This window comes from Carassius carassius, chromosome 20, assembly GCF_963082965.1.
Source record: "Carassius carassius chromosome 20, fCarCar2.1, whole genome shotgun sequence".
NCBI lineage: Eukaryota > Metazoa > Chordata > Actinopteri > Cypriniformes > Cyprinidae > Carassius > Carassius carassius.
In genome coordinates this window covers 14168081-14184990 of record NC_081774.1, presented here as the reverse complement: position 1 = coordinate 14184990, position 16910 = coordinate 14168081, and the positions used below count along the sequence as shown (strand labels likewise).

The 16910-nt window shown below is 38.3% G+C and overlaps 1 pseudogene; it reads right to left on the bottom strand.

The window, feature by feature from the left end:
* Nucleotides 1-924: 924 nt before the first annotated feature.
* On the bottom strand, nucleotides 925-12065 carry LOC132096419 (regulator of G-protein signaling 20-like; annotated as a pseudogene).
* Nucleotides 12066-16910: the final 4845 nt, after the last annotated feature.

Genomic DNA, 16910 nt, shown 5'->3' with positions numbered 1-16910 from the left:
TAAAATAGATTTATGATGATGAGATAATGTGTTGTAAAGAAAACACATATGTTTTGGCAATGTTACTTTTGACATCAGCAATCAATACAAAGTGGATAGTACTTGCCATTTGTGGCCAGATGACATGTTGCTCAGTTTAGTGAATATCTATCGCTTTCTTCTCAAATGATTTATCTGTAGTACCCACTACCACCTTGATGTCCTAACAAGCCCCTTGCATTAGCAATATCTCATCTGAATACCAAAGAACCCTTTGGTGGTTGTTCTTGACATCCTTTTGTTATGGAAAACAGGAGGTTTATATCATCCAAAAACCGCTGCATCTTTGCTCATCATTTACAGTAGTTTAAGATAAGGAGAGCAACTCATCCATTTTTAATAAGAAAATGTTTACATTATAAATGCTCTTTATATATACACTAACTTTAGTCTTTAGGAACCGTTTACATGGGAAGGACACTTGTTTCAATGTTCTTTTGTGAGGTTCCCAGGTGCATCCTCTCCAGGAGAGTGAGTGGGCAGCACCTTAACTGAAGACCAAGCAGAAACCCCTGTGGTTATTCTGAACATTTGGATTCATTATTTACTGTACGTGTCAAATGGCAAATATAGATCAAATAATTTTTGGAGCTGGAAATTTTTTAATAAATAAATATTTTAGCCCTTTAGATTATATCAGTGTATTTTTAGAAATATTTCCGATTAACTGGCAATTTTATGTATGTATTGTATATTTATTATAAATTAATTTTATAAATGAGGGCACTGCGTTTCTATATTATTTAGTCATTTCCCGATTTATAGAACAGTATGAGTAAATTAGACCACAATGTAGGGGGGTGAGAAACTACACCTCGAAGCCGAGTTCCCATGATCCCACAAACTCATACGTCAATCCGCATTCTGCAGCTTTGACAACAATCACACATTTTAAAATTATTGTGCTTTATTGTATCTTAAAGATTCCAAATGCCCACAAATTATTATTTTTCTCAATTCATTAAAACAAAAAAACTAATCTGATTACTGTAAACATTCACATATTATTAATAATAAAAAAATTATTCGAATTTTTATGTAAACTGATTGGAAAATAACACTTTTTTGTATACTTTACAGAACAACAACAAAAAAGAGATAAAGAAAAAAAGATTTATAGGCAGTATAACTCCAAACCATTGGCTTCAGGATTCCCCAAATCTCACCCTGGAGGGCCAATGCACTGCAGAGTTTAGCTCCGACCCAGATCAATCTCACCTACCTGTAATTTTCTTACGATCCTGAAGACATTGATTAGCATGCTCAGGTGTGTTTGATTGGGATCAGAGCTAAACTCTGCAGGAAAGTGGATCTCGCGGGCCAGATTTGAGGATCCCTGACTTAGACTGTGTTGATCGAGGTCGATCTATGTCAGCAGTACCCAATCCCAGTCCTCGCTCCGTTTAAGTTTTCTTATCTTCGGAACATTAATTCATGGATTTACAATGCACCGCTGCCTGCAGTGTCTTCACACACAGACGAGTGTGACATCATAAACCTCTGTAAATGAATACAATTTAAATTCATGTCTTTCGAACTGGAATCATGACGGAATATCTGGTGAGGGCGCGAGGACTGGGATATGGAAACGCTGATCTATGTGGTGAATCCCTCAGCTCAAATTGCACATATCAGTTGCACATTTCATATTATGTTAATCTAAGACAAGTAGAAGCACCACCATGAAATACATGTTGATGTACATCTGGACTCAGATCAACAATCTTAATGAATTGTAACAGACGCACTTTAGCACTTGACAAAACCAATGGTGTTGTTCACTCCAAAAGCTGGAGGCAATAGCTCAATTCAGAAGTCACCACCATGCAGGACAAGTCATCTGATGAATGATCAAAAGCCCAGAGTCTACGTACTGAATGTGGCAAGAGTTTAAATCAACTATTGCCAAAAAAGAGATGTCACAAAATTGAATGTCAAGGCACTTCCCCGAGTGAGGATCTTGTCTTTGAGCGACATGGAAGTCAGGCAACAAAGTAATTCACAGAACTAAAAATATAGTAAGAACTTGGCAGCTCCAATTCTAGTCCATTGTATTGGAGAGAACGCTAATCGCACAGTTTTACTGGACTTGGCTACTTTGGTGTCATCTACTTATGAGGGTCCTAGCAATAAAACCTGCACCTTTCCATTCAGGGCTCATGTTTAGCTCTAAAACGCATTTGATACTTTAATACAATACCTGCATGTTAAATCACTTCTATCCGAGGTCATTCGTATAAATATTACAACCTCTACATACTGTACACTAACGAAGCTTTCCATCTTCATAGTGTCTTTGGGTTGAGTACATGCAAGGAATAGTTGCCATGTCCAACCAAATCTTAGTTGAATCAATGAATGCTATGATAGAGAAAAAAACTTATGGAGAGATGATACTTATGTAAATACATTTTTGATATTTTCTAGCAGTACAAAAGGCAGGGGAAATAATTGTACTAAGCTGAGATATTAAATTTGATTTTATATACTGATTTAAATAAATGTTTTCCCCCTTCAATTATAATTTTTAGTTTTTCTCTTTATTTCTGATAATGATGATTTCTCATTGGAGATGCCAAGTCATTATGATAGGGATTTTTTTGATAAAGTAGATGAAACAATACTGTTCACAACATGGCATCGAAGTGTTGCCTTGACTTGAGCTTTGATTCTCATACGCATTTTTCATAAACGGGCAATACTTGTTACCCATAATTCCCTTTTCTTTAAATATTGTAACACAAGAAAAAAAAAGGTTGAAGAACTGTAATACAAATTCATAAATATATCTACTGTATATACTGTATATAGCCCACGATTGGTATCACATCTTCCTTCGAACATTAATACAAAAAAAAAAAAAGAATTCAAAACAATAAATAAAAAAACCTTCCAACACAAATAAAATAGATTATTTTCTTAAAAACATCGAAACACACTGATAATCCTTTGGAGCATCTTTTGCTATGCTGATCTTTAGCAGTACTTGTGGTGTTGAGCCCTCAGGAAATTTGAGACATTTTTTTAAAAATCCAGTGACCTGGAGACCTGAGCGTCTTTTTTCAGGTACAGATCGCTATAGCGGTAAAATCCCTGGGAGGACCCATGCTGGGGTCCTTTTAAACATATTCTACACAAGAAAAAGTAACAAACAAAAGCTAGGGAGGGGGCATTCGACCGGGATCACAGAGATCTAAGATTCCACCGACTGCTCAGAGACCGTCTTAAGCAGGTTTTTGTATGCAGAGGAGTTCATGAATCGCGGATATGAGTCTCTTTGCATTAGTGTGAATATCTGGAGCTGGGCATCGTCAAACGTGTGGGATGTTGGCTCCAGCATGTTCCTGTTTATAACCTCTCGAACTCTAGAGTCGAGGCTCACCTGAAAAAAAGCCCAAAAAACAAGAATATTAACCACCCTGATTATACAGGAAATGTGATTAGGTTGTTTCTAGATGTGCTGATGTGTTCTCTCACCTCTTTGGGTGAGAGGATAGAGATGTAGTCTTCATATATTATCCGCGCCTTCTCCTCTATGACGCTCTTATTGGTTTCCTTACTGAATTCCTCGCAGGCCAACCAGAAGAGCATGTTTTCTTCACTGAATTCTGTGCGCAGAAACTGCCGGAAGGCACTTCTTCCAGCGGGGCAGTGCATCAGTTTGTCAAAAGATTGCCCCCACAAGCAGACCTCCTCCGCAGTCGGTTTCAGACTGCCAAAAAACAGAGGTCTTAGTCTTAGTCAACTTTGGCAATAAACGCATCACTAACAGTATTATTCTGTTCTTCACGTCTATTTTTTCATGAAATACTGTTAAGGCAAAAAATATTTTAGGTGTAATTTGTCAGAAATGTTAATGTTGCAGAACTATAATAATTAATTTAAATTAAAATAAAGAATATTTTGGGGTAATTTGTCATAAAGTTGCTTCCTACAGAAAAATAGTCATTCGTTTAAATAAAAATAAAGAATATTTTGAGGTAATTTGTCAGAAAGTTGCATCCTACAGAAAAATTGTAATTCATTTAAATAATAATAAAAAATATATTTTATGTTTGATTTCTCTGAACATTGCATCTCACAAAACTGCAGCAATTAATTTATATAAAAATACAGAATATTTTGGGATAATTGGTCAGAATGTTGCATCCTAGAGAAAAAATAATAGTTCATTTAAATAAAAACAAAGAATGTTTTGGGGTAATTTGTAAGTTGCATTCTACAGAAAAATAGCAACTCATTAAAAAAATGTTTATTTAAAAAAAAAAAAAATTATGAGTAATTTCTCAGAACGTTGCATCTCACAAAACTACAGCAATTAATATAAATAAAAATACAGAATATTGTGGGATAATTTGTCAGAAAGTTGCATTCTACATAAAAATAGTAATTTATATAAATTACACACACATATATATATATATATATATATATATATATATATATATATATATATATACAGTACATGCCAAAAGTTTGGAAACATTACTATTGTTAATGTTTTTGAAAGAAGTTTCTTCTGCTCATCAAGCCTGCATTTATTTGATCAAAAATACAGAAAAATGTTTTAATATTGTGATATATTATTACAATTTAAAATAATTGTTTTTAAATTTATTATACTTTAAATTATCATTTATTTCTGTGATGCAAAGCTGAATTTTTAGGATCATTATCACATGATCCTTTAGAAATCATTCTAATATGATGATTCATTATCAAAGTTGGAAACAGTTCTGCTGCTTAATATTTTTTCAGAACATGTGATACTTTTTTAGGATACTTTGATGAATAAAAAGTAAAAAAATAAAAAAAGAAGCTATGTTTTTAAAATATAAATATTTTGTAATAACAATATAATTCAGTAAAGGTCAGTAATTTGGGGTCAGTAATTTTTTTTCTTTCTTTTATTTTTAAATAAAATCAATACTTTTATTCAGCAAGGATGTGTTAAATTGGTAAAAAGTGATAGTAAAGAAAATATATTATTAGAATATATATTATTAGAATTGTTTTTTTATTTTGAATAAATGCAGTTCTTTTTAACCTTTTATTCATCAAATATATTAGACAGCAGAACTGTTTCCAACACTCATAATAAATCAGAATATTAGAATGATTTCTAAATGATCATGTGATAGACTGGATGTTACATGTGACACTGAAGGCTGGAGTAATGATACTGAAAATTCAGCTTTGCATCACAGTTTTTTTTTTCAGTTTTTTTTATTATTATTATTATTGTAAGTTTTTTTAATGACCTGCAAGTTACTTTTTGTGTGTGTATTTTACTAAACCTCTTCCAAATAAAAGGCTAGAATGACTGACCTTTCCTCAAAGTCCGCATTCCCCTCTGCTTTAAAATCATACGAGGCTCTCCGGTTCCTCTCATCTCTTTCATCATTCCTAACAGTGAGACTGCAAGGTAGTAAACACATCATGATCCCAAGACACCTAACAGTAGGCATTAGGAAGCCTTGGAGTATCTTTCACCTGCTCAGTGTTCAGTTTATATCTGTAACTGGTGCTCATTATAAGCTCACAGCCAGAATATCAAGAGCTCTGGTGTTTTTCAAAGCAGATATCTTGGGATCTCAGACACTTCAGTAAAAATGACATCATACTTGCAGAATGAGCAAAAACAGTATTTAAATCACATCTAAGCAACAATCCAGGTATATTTACTGTAGTGTAGATAAGTAATAATCTTGTCAAATGCAATTATTTTCTTATAATACAGTGATTTCCTGGCCATTAGTTTGGCCTGAAACAAACCTTGTTAGATAAGATCTCACATTAGCAGCGTAACGAAAGAAAAACTCCTACCAGGAGCAGCTGCAGCAACAGCACCAACAGAAGCAGCAGGCATTGGAGCCACGGTTCCCCTGGCTGGGCTGCTCGTTCTGTCCCGGTGCTGTGGTGCCCGGCACCAACTCCTGCTGCACCGACATCTGCCTCTTTCGCATCTCCATCCGCTCTGATCCCATGGGCTGCAGGAAACAGGATGCAACTGAGACGGAGCCAATACAACTGCAGCCACAGAGATCAACGGGATGAATTAATGGCACAACAAACAAATGTAGGGTTTAAATATTTGAGGAAGTAATTTTCCTCAAGTCCATTTAAACATTTTGTGGTTTCCAATGTGAGAAAGAAAAATCATTTAAACGAAACAACAAATATGCATGAAAGTGGCTTCCATTAACTGACCATGGTAGAAAATAAAAGAATAGATGGCAACCCCCACAAGATGCCGTATTCACATAGAAATAAGCTGAAGAGGACATGTTTTAACTTGACCAGAAACCCAAATGTCCTAGCATGTCACAAACATTAACATGACCTAAAATGTTGTCATACTTAATTCAAACATCTCTCCATAGCTGCTTTGAATAAATGGATACAACCCATACATTTTTTTAAAAGCTTTTTAGGTTTTGTGTGGAGAAAGTCATTTTCACAACTACTAATAACTGATGGATTACAGTTTCTACCGTATCTGAATCATAAGCATGTTGAAGAAATAGCTTATTATCATGAGATAATTATCACATTCAATGATACAGTGCTTAACATTCTGCAAACATGCTTAGGCCTACAGCACAATAAATTTAGACTTGTTGCCATGTGGGTGGGTTTCTCTCTGTTTCTTCAAGCTTTGGTGTCTGCATCGATTTAAACAACCTGGCTTTAGGGTTCAAACAAACCATGCATTGGATAAAACCCAAAGGTTATTTGAAGCAAATGTGTAAGTTTCTGTACTGAGCTGTCTTTAAGAATGCATAGATACAAGTTATAATTGTTAGGCTTCATGGCTCCTGATCAATAGCTCTGTTCTTGCTGTGATAACTCCAAAGAATCGTGGAATCAAATTCCTCGCTTGAGCTGAAAGATGTTGGAATATTTGGGGGTAGGAGGGGACGCAGCACGCATCTAGCTGCAGTAGGATCCCTTCAGCACTGATCACAGCCTCGGTGCATAAGAAATGCTCGAGCCGTGATTGATGGTAATAAACACGATTGAAAAAATAATAATAATAATAATTTGGTATTTTGCGGATTTTTTTGTCTGCATGATTTCACGACTAGCAAACGATAATGATTACACTGGCTCACAGATAAGCCTGATATGTTCTGCTAGATTTTACAGAAGCAGAACGGACGAAAATTATAGCTTTAAATGTGAACCGCATCCTTAAAGATGGGGCACACTGGGAAAAATCAAAAGACAGCGCATTCTACTCAAAAACAACTAACAGCATTTGCATCGCATATCCTCGCATTGCAAAGTGCTACCTTGAATTCCTGCTACAATATCTCTTTATCGCCCAGGACAACCATCGAAAAGACGTTTCTGTCAAACATGACATGTCATCTTCAACAATCAAAATTAAAGATCGTTTTCTCCACAGATACCCTGTATAGGCCTACTTAAAAAAACATCTTAGGATCCCCATACTTACAATTTCACCATGTATGCCCAGAGATAAGAGATATTCTTTGCCTTGATTACATCCGTTGGCATAAGGATTTTTTAAAGACCGGCTGTTTTTGACAATGCGCATGCGTGTCTCTCGCGAGCTGTGGCGGTGGTAGCGTAAATCCTCTGGATGTCACTGATTCACGATGCACTTACATCTAACGGTGAAATACGACATATTTAAACGTTTTCCTGCATTCCTGCGGTTTTTACTTTCAAATTATTTGCACACACAACGCCATGCATCCGTATGCGGTTTGTCAAGAAAACGAATCGCGAACGTCAGCTAGTAGCCTAAAACGCTTTTTATTGATTTGTGTGTTTAATGGAGGAGGATGTTAGGTTTAACACTGCCACCAATGAAATGAGTGGTTATGCAGACCGATTGTGTCCCTGTGCGTCTCACATAAGGTGTCAGTAACGTGTTATTGAGTGTGACTGACAAGGGTTACGGTGGACCATGGACTAAAAATGTGAGGAAGACCCCCGCCCTAAGCACAGTAACATCATAAGGAGGTTCCCTTTCTCGTCAGGAACCAGGGCTTTCTTTTAGAGTCAATGGTGACATAATAGTTTCTGTTGTAGCCTACTCTTGGATGAAATTTGTGCATTGTACAATGTAATAGCTAAACATTCACCAAATTCTCTCAGGAACTTGATCCGAAATTACCCAGTCTCTGATATGGTTGGAATGTTTTTGATTTTTACATGGAATATTCAAATTCGAAGTTCTCAAATTACAAACCTCTTCCCCCTTTTGCCTAAAACATACTCACTTATTTATTCTCTAATATGGCTCATAGATTGAGATGGTTGTATCAAATCTTGGTGACAGAATAGAAGCGGATCGCAGCACAACTGACTCTGTCCATGGTCCTGAATTCGCATCAACATCAACAGTTTCTAGCAACCAAAAGCATATAAAAACCCATCGTGCAATGACACTGCAGTAACTCATTATATTGTAAGCATGAGAACGGTTATAGACTGATATGAAAACGCATACTTCAACTCAACCACATGACGTGTTCATTTGCTGACATAATTAGCAGTCGCATTCAGTCGTGATTACCATCTTTACTGGTCTACGGCCTTTCATTGGGAAATCTAAGGGCATTAGTGACATCTGCTGGAGCTCTGAGCAGAATTGCTGGTAAAACAAATGTGAGTAAGACATCAAAGATGAATCTGCTGTGCATATCAGAAATGCCGTATTTAAAGGTGATAATGTGCGATGAAAATAATATCTTATCCATCGGAAATACTTAGAAACGTGAAACTATAGATCTAGATGTAGTATATGTGGAGATAGAGCCATGACATCCGACCACTGTGTAGGAAAAGAGAGTGGGAGAGGTACAGCTCTTTGCAAACACTAGGTGGTACTGTTTGACCGCTTGTATAGGTCTATACCCTTTTCCCAAATAACTCCAGTGTTTAATGGCTAGGGCTGCATATTTTAGATTAATTTGCATTACTATATATCAGTTCTGATAATCCTTTTAGTGTGCTTTAAGGTTAGTTGATTTTAGGTTGTGGCCTGTTTTGAAAGAATGTTTTAAAACAAGTAATGAAATTGAAAGTTCTAAACAGTCTTAGACTAAATATAAAATATCACCCGGTGTCACATTCAGAAATGGAGCTCAAACAAGCACCAAGAACATTAACTTGTGTGTTCCAGCACCTTCTAAAAATGCACACACTGGCTTAAGCTACTCTATCCAAGACAGATGAAAAGTTTTAAAGCAAACATTAGATATCTGAAATCATTCTTCTTAGTGTGCTTATTTTTTATGCAAACAGTAGCCTTCCAGATGGAAATCAAAATATATAGTCAAGCGAATACAGTACATTGCTCATTTAGAATGGCATCAGTAAAGCTAAAAGTCTATACTCTATAAGTTGACATATGGCCACTCGGTTTCTTCAGAGTTATGGTATGAGTACATGTAATTATTTTTTATGTATTTTGCTATGTGACTGTTTATTGGACCAGCATTTTGTGACAAAGTGCAGGATTTCTGTAACTCCGATACATATTCTTATAAAAAGTGAAAGGTCTGTTCTGAAATGATTTTGTATCAAGACCAATTCCTTAATGCCAATAGTGGTGCCAAACTGTTCTTTCTGACCTTTGAAAAAGAAAGGTCAGGAAAAACACAAACCGAGAACTCTCGAGGAGAGCAGAAGCTGGAATTGATCTCTATGAAGGTCATTAGAGTTTCTCTTTTATGAATTTAGGACATTCATTAAAAATACCCCATATGTCCACCGCTGTAAGTTTCAAGGCCAGTCAGGTGTTTTATATTAAACTGACTATGACATCATCTAACAAAGAGCTTTTTAATCTTGAAATTAGTTCCTTTGAAAGTGTTCCTTTCAATGAGAACAAGCTCTGAATCCGAAACTGTCATTTTTCCTCTGACATCATTTAATAACTAAAAGAGACTGTCTAATTTCTATCCAACATGCTCAAGATGTCAAAGGGCAACTATGTAGGGCTCAGTCTAGAAAAACCTGTCACATTTACTCAGATGTTTCACAATGATGAGTGTAATAGGTCATACTTTAATCAGTATAGCCAATTCAGAAAAATATGTATCTCCTGATCTTTTTTTTTAATTTGTATTTTTTTTTATATTCTGTGTAATCTGCCACCAAGTGCCTAAAACAAAACATGTTTATAAACATACATTTTGCATATCAGCAGTACCTATTGTGTCTAATTAAGGGATAGTACATCTCAAATGGAAATTACACTCTTATGTCATTTCAAAAAAAATGTTGTCTATACAATAAAATCTTTGGGGTCCATTCTTGTTTTTGGCATCACTAACTTTATAGACAAACTGAAACCTTATACAAAATGATATGTTTGTGTTCCACAGAAGAATTTAAGTAACATGAGGGTGAGTAAATCTTATTCATTTTTTGGTGAACAATCACTTTAAAAGAAAAAGCATGACTATAGTGCAATATTTTTACATACTAAAGATATAGTGAGATTTCAGAATTCCATGTTCCTATGATCAATAAAGCTATGGAAATTATACTTTAACTGTATAGCACAAGGAGGATTGGGCCCCTGGTGTCTCTCAAGTTTTTTTGTAAGGTGATATGCACATAAACTTAAACCATGATATGCGTCAGTTTAAATATGGCAACGACACACTCACTACACCAAATTTGTATTTAAACCCAAACCATACAATTACTAATCCTCAATATCACCTCAAAACAGATTGTTAACTTCAGTTGACAACTATTATACTTCCCACTTAAATGTGATAAATGCATTAATCTGCAGCCTATCCTGTCACCCAGCTTTAAATGTGGACTTTAACAAATAAAGATATTATAAACATTGACATTTATTTTTAATAAGCTGTTAAATAAATTCTGTATTTTAACATAAGAGTGGGTGCCCCCATTTAATTTGAATATGTGAGACTTTCGTTATCATCAGCTTCCAGTTATTTTTACAAAACCGCTTGTTATGCTGCTTGATACTGCATACTGGCATGTCTTATTGTAATATTTTAATGTATTGTCTGACTAATAAACACACTGGAACATAGCTCAAATAGTTTTATAGTTTACTGCATTTCTTCATTCTAATGTTTACCTATAGCAGTTAATGAATTTGAAGTCTTGCTTGTCCACAGAAAATAGCTTACTTCCGTGTTGCACAATATTAGATAATCACTCTTCTAATTCTGAAGGTAAACTGCCAAAGTATTTCTGATGTTTGTCATGATGTTTAAAAATAAGATTTCATCATGTTGGTGTGAAGCTATTCCTATTAAAATAAATGTGTTGTGTAAATTGTGTTGCACCTACTTAATTATGCAATCATTTAGTCAAATACTCTTAATCCGTTTTCAGACAGGAAGGCTTCTAGAAATAACCTGATCACATCAAAGAGAGCTGCCTCCACAGACAATAAATAACACACTGAAACCATTGGTATAACTCTATGGACATGGAAAGCATTTGTTACAGTGAAAATTTGTACTTCCTCATCATAATCAATATAGCTGTCAAGAATGACAAGATGCTCTTTTGTAAAGCTCTTGTGGCTCTCATGCATGGCTATCTTTAAATAATTAATAGTGCTGACATGATTCAGGTTGGAGCATACTCTGATTTACCTGAAAGGAAATGGGATCCTTTGATCTGTCCTCCGTATTATCATTCTCATCCTCATTTTCATAACTTCCTCTCGCAAAGTAACCCTCATCAATGCTGACAGGCCAAGAGAAGATGCCGTAGCTGCCCCCACATCAGAGAAAGCTGAACGCTCTGTACCACAGAAGAGGGCAGGACCTCCCACTTTAAGATGATTCTGTTACTTGGCATAGCTCACCTAAAGCCTTTCAGTGTTGTAAAAGAACTTAAACATTCCCAAAGACCCAAAGCCATGAGGTTTTCTCATGATCCACTGCAGTTTCACATCTCTGGTCAGCAGGCACCTTAACAAAAGGAACTTAAACAGAAGACAACAAATGAGAGCAGCACTTGGTGAACAGGACAGAAAAGGGATTACACTTGTGCAAGTCCCATCGAGTCTGATCCCTCAGTGGTTTAGTGCACTTCAAGGGCTTAGGACAGATTAAACACAGGATGTGTGCGCCTGTCGTTCACAGCCATGAGTGTGTGGCGTGAGCGACATTTTGAATAAAGTGGATGCATTTATAGAGTACAATATATAAGAACATCACAAGTCAAATGTGGTTAACTTGACAATTTGTTACTCTTTCACGAACTTCTATAGAAAAGTCATGTAAATTCATTGGTAAAAAGAGTGGGATCTTTGAAAAACATTAATCTCTTAAAACTTCTGGAATTCTGTCATTTAATAATTTTAAATCAATAATTAATATATTGGAATTACTTAATTACAATATTTTTTTATTATAGTTTTTAATTCAGTTATTTACTTTTAAATGTGTTATTTAATTTCAATTATTTCAATCATAATTATTGCAGTTAATTATGTTAATGTGGTCACTGGTTGCTGTATGGAATTACATTTGTTTCAATAAAAATGAACAAAACTTTATAAAACTGAATGTAACGTTTTCAGAAACTATCAAAAATATGTCATTACAAAAGAAGAAAAACACAATGAAAATGAAAAAAATGAACTCCGTCGCACAAATTTAACAGGCTCTTCAAATATGCTTCATTCTTTGTTAATGTTTTTCAAAGATTCGTTTACGCTAATCATGGATTCTGAATGCATTGCCACAGATTTCGCTTTTGCTTCGCAGTTTTTTCTTTGGTGTTTTGACACAAACTTCTCGTGGTGGTGGGCTTAACAGTGATCTACTCTGATTGGATAGTGAGCTTTTGATGGACAGGTGCTCTCTGACTGGGAAGTACAGACACCACTCAGTGGCACACATATTGGAAAGCTCTCGCTGTGATTTGTATTACTAAATATGTAAATAATATTTGTCCTTTGATCGTCTCAGTCTGTAAAGATGAGCTCTTGTCCTTCAAGGCAGCTTGAAGTAAGCTTGTGTTACTGAATGACAATAATAACCCGCAACAAACTGTAGCACACTGTAACATGAAAAACTTGTATCGATGTTACTTCAGTAACGCAAGCTTACTTCAAGCTGCCTTGAAGGACAAGAGGAGGAGGAAGACGATGCCGCTCCGTGTCTCTTGAGAGCTCATCTTTACAGTCTGAGATGAACGAAGGTCAAATATTATTTAAATATTTATATGTACTGACGGAGGGCCAGATAACATGGTAAAACAGAGACAAGAGTACCAGGTAGAATGGGGAGACAGACACAAGACAACCAGGTAAAATGGGGAGACAGAGACAAGACAACCAGGTAACATGGGGAGACAGAGACAAGAGAAGTCCAGGAGGGTGGTGGACCGGCGGAGGACCAGGGGGAGGGACGGAGGGCCAGGTCCTAGAGGGAAACGGAACGACAGACACAGACTAGAGACCCAGGAGGGAGGTGGACCGGCGGAGGATCAGGGGAAGGGACGGAGGGCCAGGTCCAAAGGAGGAAACAGACAGAAAACACAAAAGAAAACAAAAACACAAAAACATAAGTCCATAAAGGACATCACGTGAAGCCCACCAGGGCGGAGCAGAAGACCACCACAACCGTGTGGTCAGGGCGGAAGCCCCCCAGGGCAGAGCAGAAGACCACCACCTCCGTGTGGTCGGGACGGATGCCCCCCAGGACGGAGCAGAAAACCACCACCACCATGTGGTCAAGGCAGAAGCCCCCCAGGGCTGAGCAGAAGACCATCACAACCGTGTGGTCAGGGCGGAAGCCCCCCAGGGCGGAGCAGAAGACCACCACATCCTTGTGGTCGAGGTCGGGGTCCCCCAGGGCAGAGCATAAGACCACCACCTCTGTGTGGTCGGGACGAATGCCCCCCAGGGCGGAACAGAAGACCACCACGTCCTTGTGGTCGAGGCCGGAGTCCCCCAGGGCGGAGCAGAAGACCACCACAACCGTGTGGTCAGGGCGGAAACCCCCCAGGGCGGATCAGAAGACCACCACATCCTTGTGGTCAAGGCCGGAGTCCCCCAGGGCGGAGCAGAAGACCACCACAACCATGTGGTCAGGCCGGAAGCCCCCCAGGGCGGAGCAGGAGACCACCACATCCTTGTGGTCGAGGCCGAAGGGCCCCAGGGCGGCCATGTTGCCTCGTGGCGCTGAGCTGCGCAGCGGCGTTGGGTTGGCGGCCATCTTGTGCAGCGGCACTGGACTGGCGGCCATCTTGCACAGCGGCGCTGGCTCAGCCGATTTGCGCCTCCTCTCCCCTCTCTATCCATAATGGGGAAGCCACAGTGGAGATCGCTGCCGGACCTCCTCTCGATTACTCACTCCTGAGCGACCTCCCCTGGTTCCATGGAACACTACCAGGCGAGTACCCTCAAAGCCATTCCTCTCCCGCTTGATGGCTGGGGAGGAAATTGGAGCAGACATACCGCTGGATCTCTTAGGATGGAGTCCTTCTGTAATGATCGTGTATCCAGAGAGACACAGGGAGAGCGAGATCCAAAAGCAGGTATGCTTTTATTGAGGGATAATCCAAAATCGAAGTCAAACAATCCAAGGTCAAAACCAACAATCAGTCCAGAACAAAAACAAACAAAGGAAAGGAAAAGGAAAAGGAAAAGGAACGGCACGGCACGGCACGGCACGGCACGGCACGGGAACTCGGAGGACGAGAAGGCAGGGATGAATCTCGGGGAGCAAGACGGCTGAATAACACGAAAGGTAAGGACTCCATACAAACAACAGGGAAAGACAGGTATTTATAAGGAGGCTAATGACAATAGATTGCCTGCACCTGGTGCAATTAACTGGAGTGCAATTACTGTGAAGACAGGACCAGACTAGAGGAATTATAGTGCCTATGGTGAAGTGCCTAAGGGGAAGTGAGCCCACTAGTGGACACCCAGGGAAACAGAGACTGACAGCGTGACAGAAATTTGTTTAGGAACATTTTTTAATTAATAACAAAACTGTTATTTTTGCTTGTGGGGTCAGAGTCATAATACCCAAATATAAAGTTTTTCATATGTACTGAGAAGCCTGGCAAAATCTTACACTTGACAAGCACACCAATATCATCCCAAAGTTTCTGAGTGTAGTGACATGACCAAAATAAGTGTAGGCTACAGTTTCTTCAGAACTCGAAAAAGAGCATGTAAGATCAAAGATTTAAATCTTTGTATAAACTTCTTTACAGGGTACCTACCTGTGTATGAGCTTAATATAAATGTCTTTCACTTTGTCTATGAAAAAGAATTTTTTGCTGTAGAGACCAGATATAATCGCCACAAGAGCTTTCCAATATGCGCGCCACTGAGTGACGTCTGTACTTCCCGGTCAGAGAGCACCTGTCCATCAAAAGCTCATTATCCAATCAGAGTAGATCACTGTTAACCCCGCCCCCACGAGAAGTTTGTGTCAAAACACCAAACGAAAAACTGCAAAACGTAAGCGAAATCTGTGGCAATGAATTCAGAATCCACGATTAGCATAAACAAATCTTTGAAAAACATTAACAAAGAATGAAGCATATTTGAAGAGCCTGTTAAATTTGTGCGACTGAGTTCATTTTTTTTTCATTTTCATTGTGTTGTTCCTCTTTTGTAATAGCATATTTTTGATAGTTTCTGAAAACGTTACATTCAGGTTTATAGAATGAAAAAAGTTTTTTTCATTATTATTGAAACAAATGTAATTCCATATTGCTGCAGGCTTACTGTGCGTTCACACCGCCGGCGTCGAGAGCGTCAAAGTGGCCGGAAGTCATTCATTTTCAATGTAAGCTGGCATCGAGCAGCGGCGAGGAGCGGCGCGGCGCGACTTGGCCGTTGAGAGCGTCGAGGAGAGTTGAAATCAAGGCAACTTTATGGTAATGAGCTATGACGCGGTTGGGCAGCAACCAATCGGAACGTAGAAGTCCACTGCTTGAGAGGATTCCAGAGAACGCAGCTCCGACCCAGGCAGGTGGCAAGGAAGTCGACCGGAAGTTGAAGTCGGCCGCGTGCCGCCATCTTGTAGCAGAACTTCACTTGCGGTAGCATTCCCATTGACTCCCATTCATTTTGGCGTCACTTTGACAGCGAATAGTTTTACATCTGAGGCGTTTAAAGACTCCGTTTGTCCATTATTTATTTCTAAAAATACACGACAATGTATAAAGGGCTCCATTACCTTCTATGTTACATTATGGCCCCGTAGAAACAGTTTTTGTAAAAAATAGGCTAACGATTGCGTCATAACCACTCGACTCTCTGTCGCATTACCGTACAGACAGGAGGAAGATTAACGATGGCAGTTTGCACGCACAGCTACTAGAATATTTACATCTGTCAGACAGGTTGCTGACGTCATCAAGCTTAGTTTGAGTCTGCGCGTCAGAAACAGAAGTGCTAAAAATCGCTAAAAATGGCCTTCACTTGTCTCAATTCAGTTCCAATGGGGTCGCTGTGTCCATTTCTTTTACCGTCTATGCTCCGACCACATTGGTTCCCAAGCACAATGGAGGACAGGTTGATTATTGCTGTTTCGCGTTTGCAATAATCTATGATGTGTTCCTGTTTGCGTACAGGGACATAAAAAATAAATTAAAAGTGATACGTGGACCAAGGTGTCTGAGATTGTTCATTTTAAGTAAAGGATCTTAATATTTCGTCCACAACAATATTTAATGAGGTTAACTTATAACGTTACCCTCCTTGTGGTTAGTCTGCACGAGATCAACAAGCTTGTTTGCTTTGCAGCCACTTTAAATACAAAATAAGCATTGGGCCTACGTCAGAGCGTCTGAGTGCTCACGAATCTTTCTGCAGCGTCGCGAGCAGAGCGGCAAGAGCGATTTTTGACGCTCTCGAC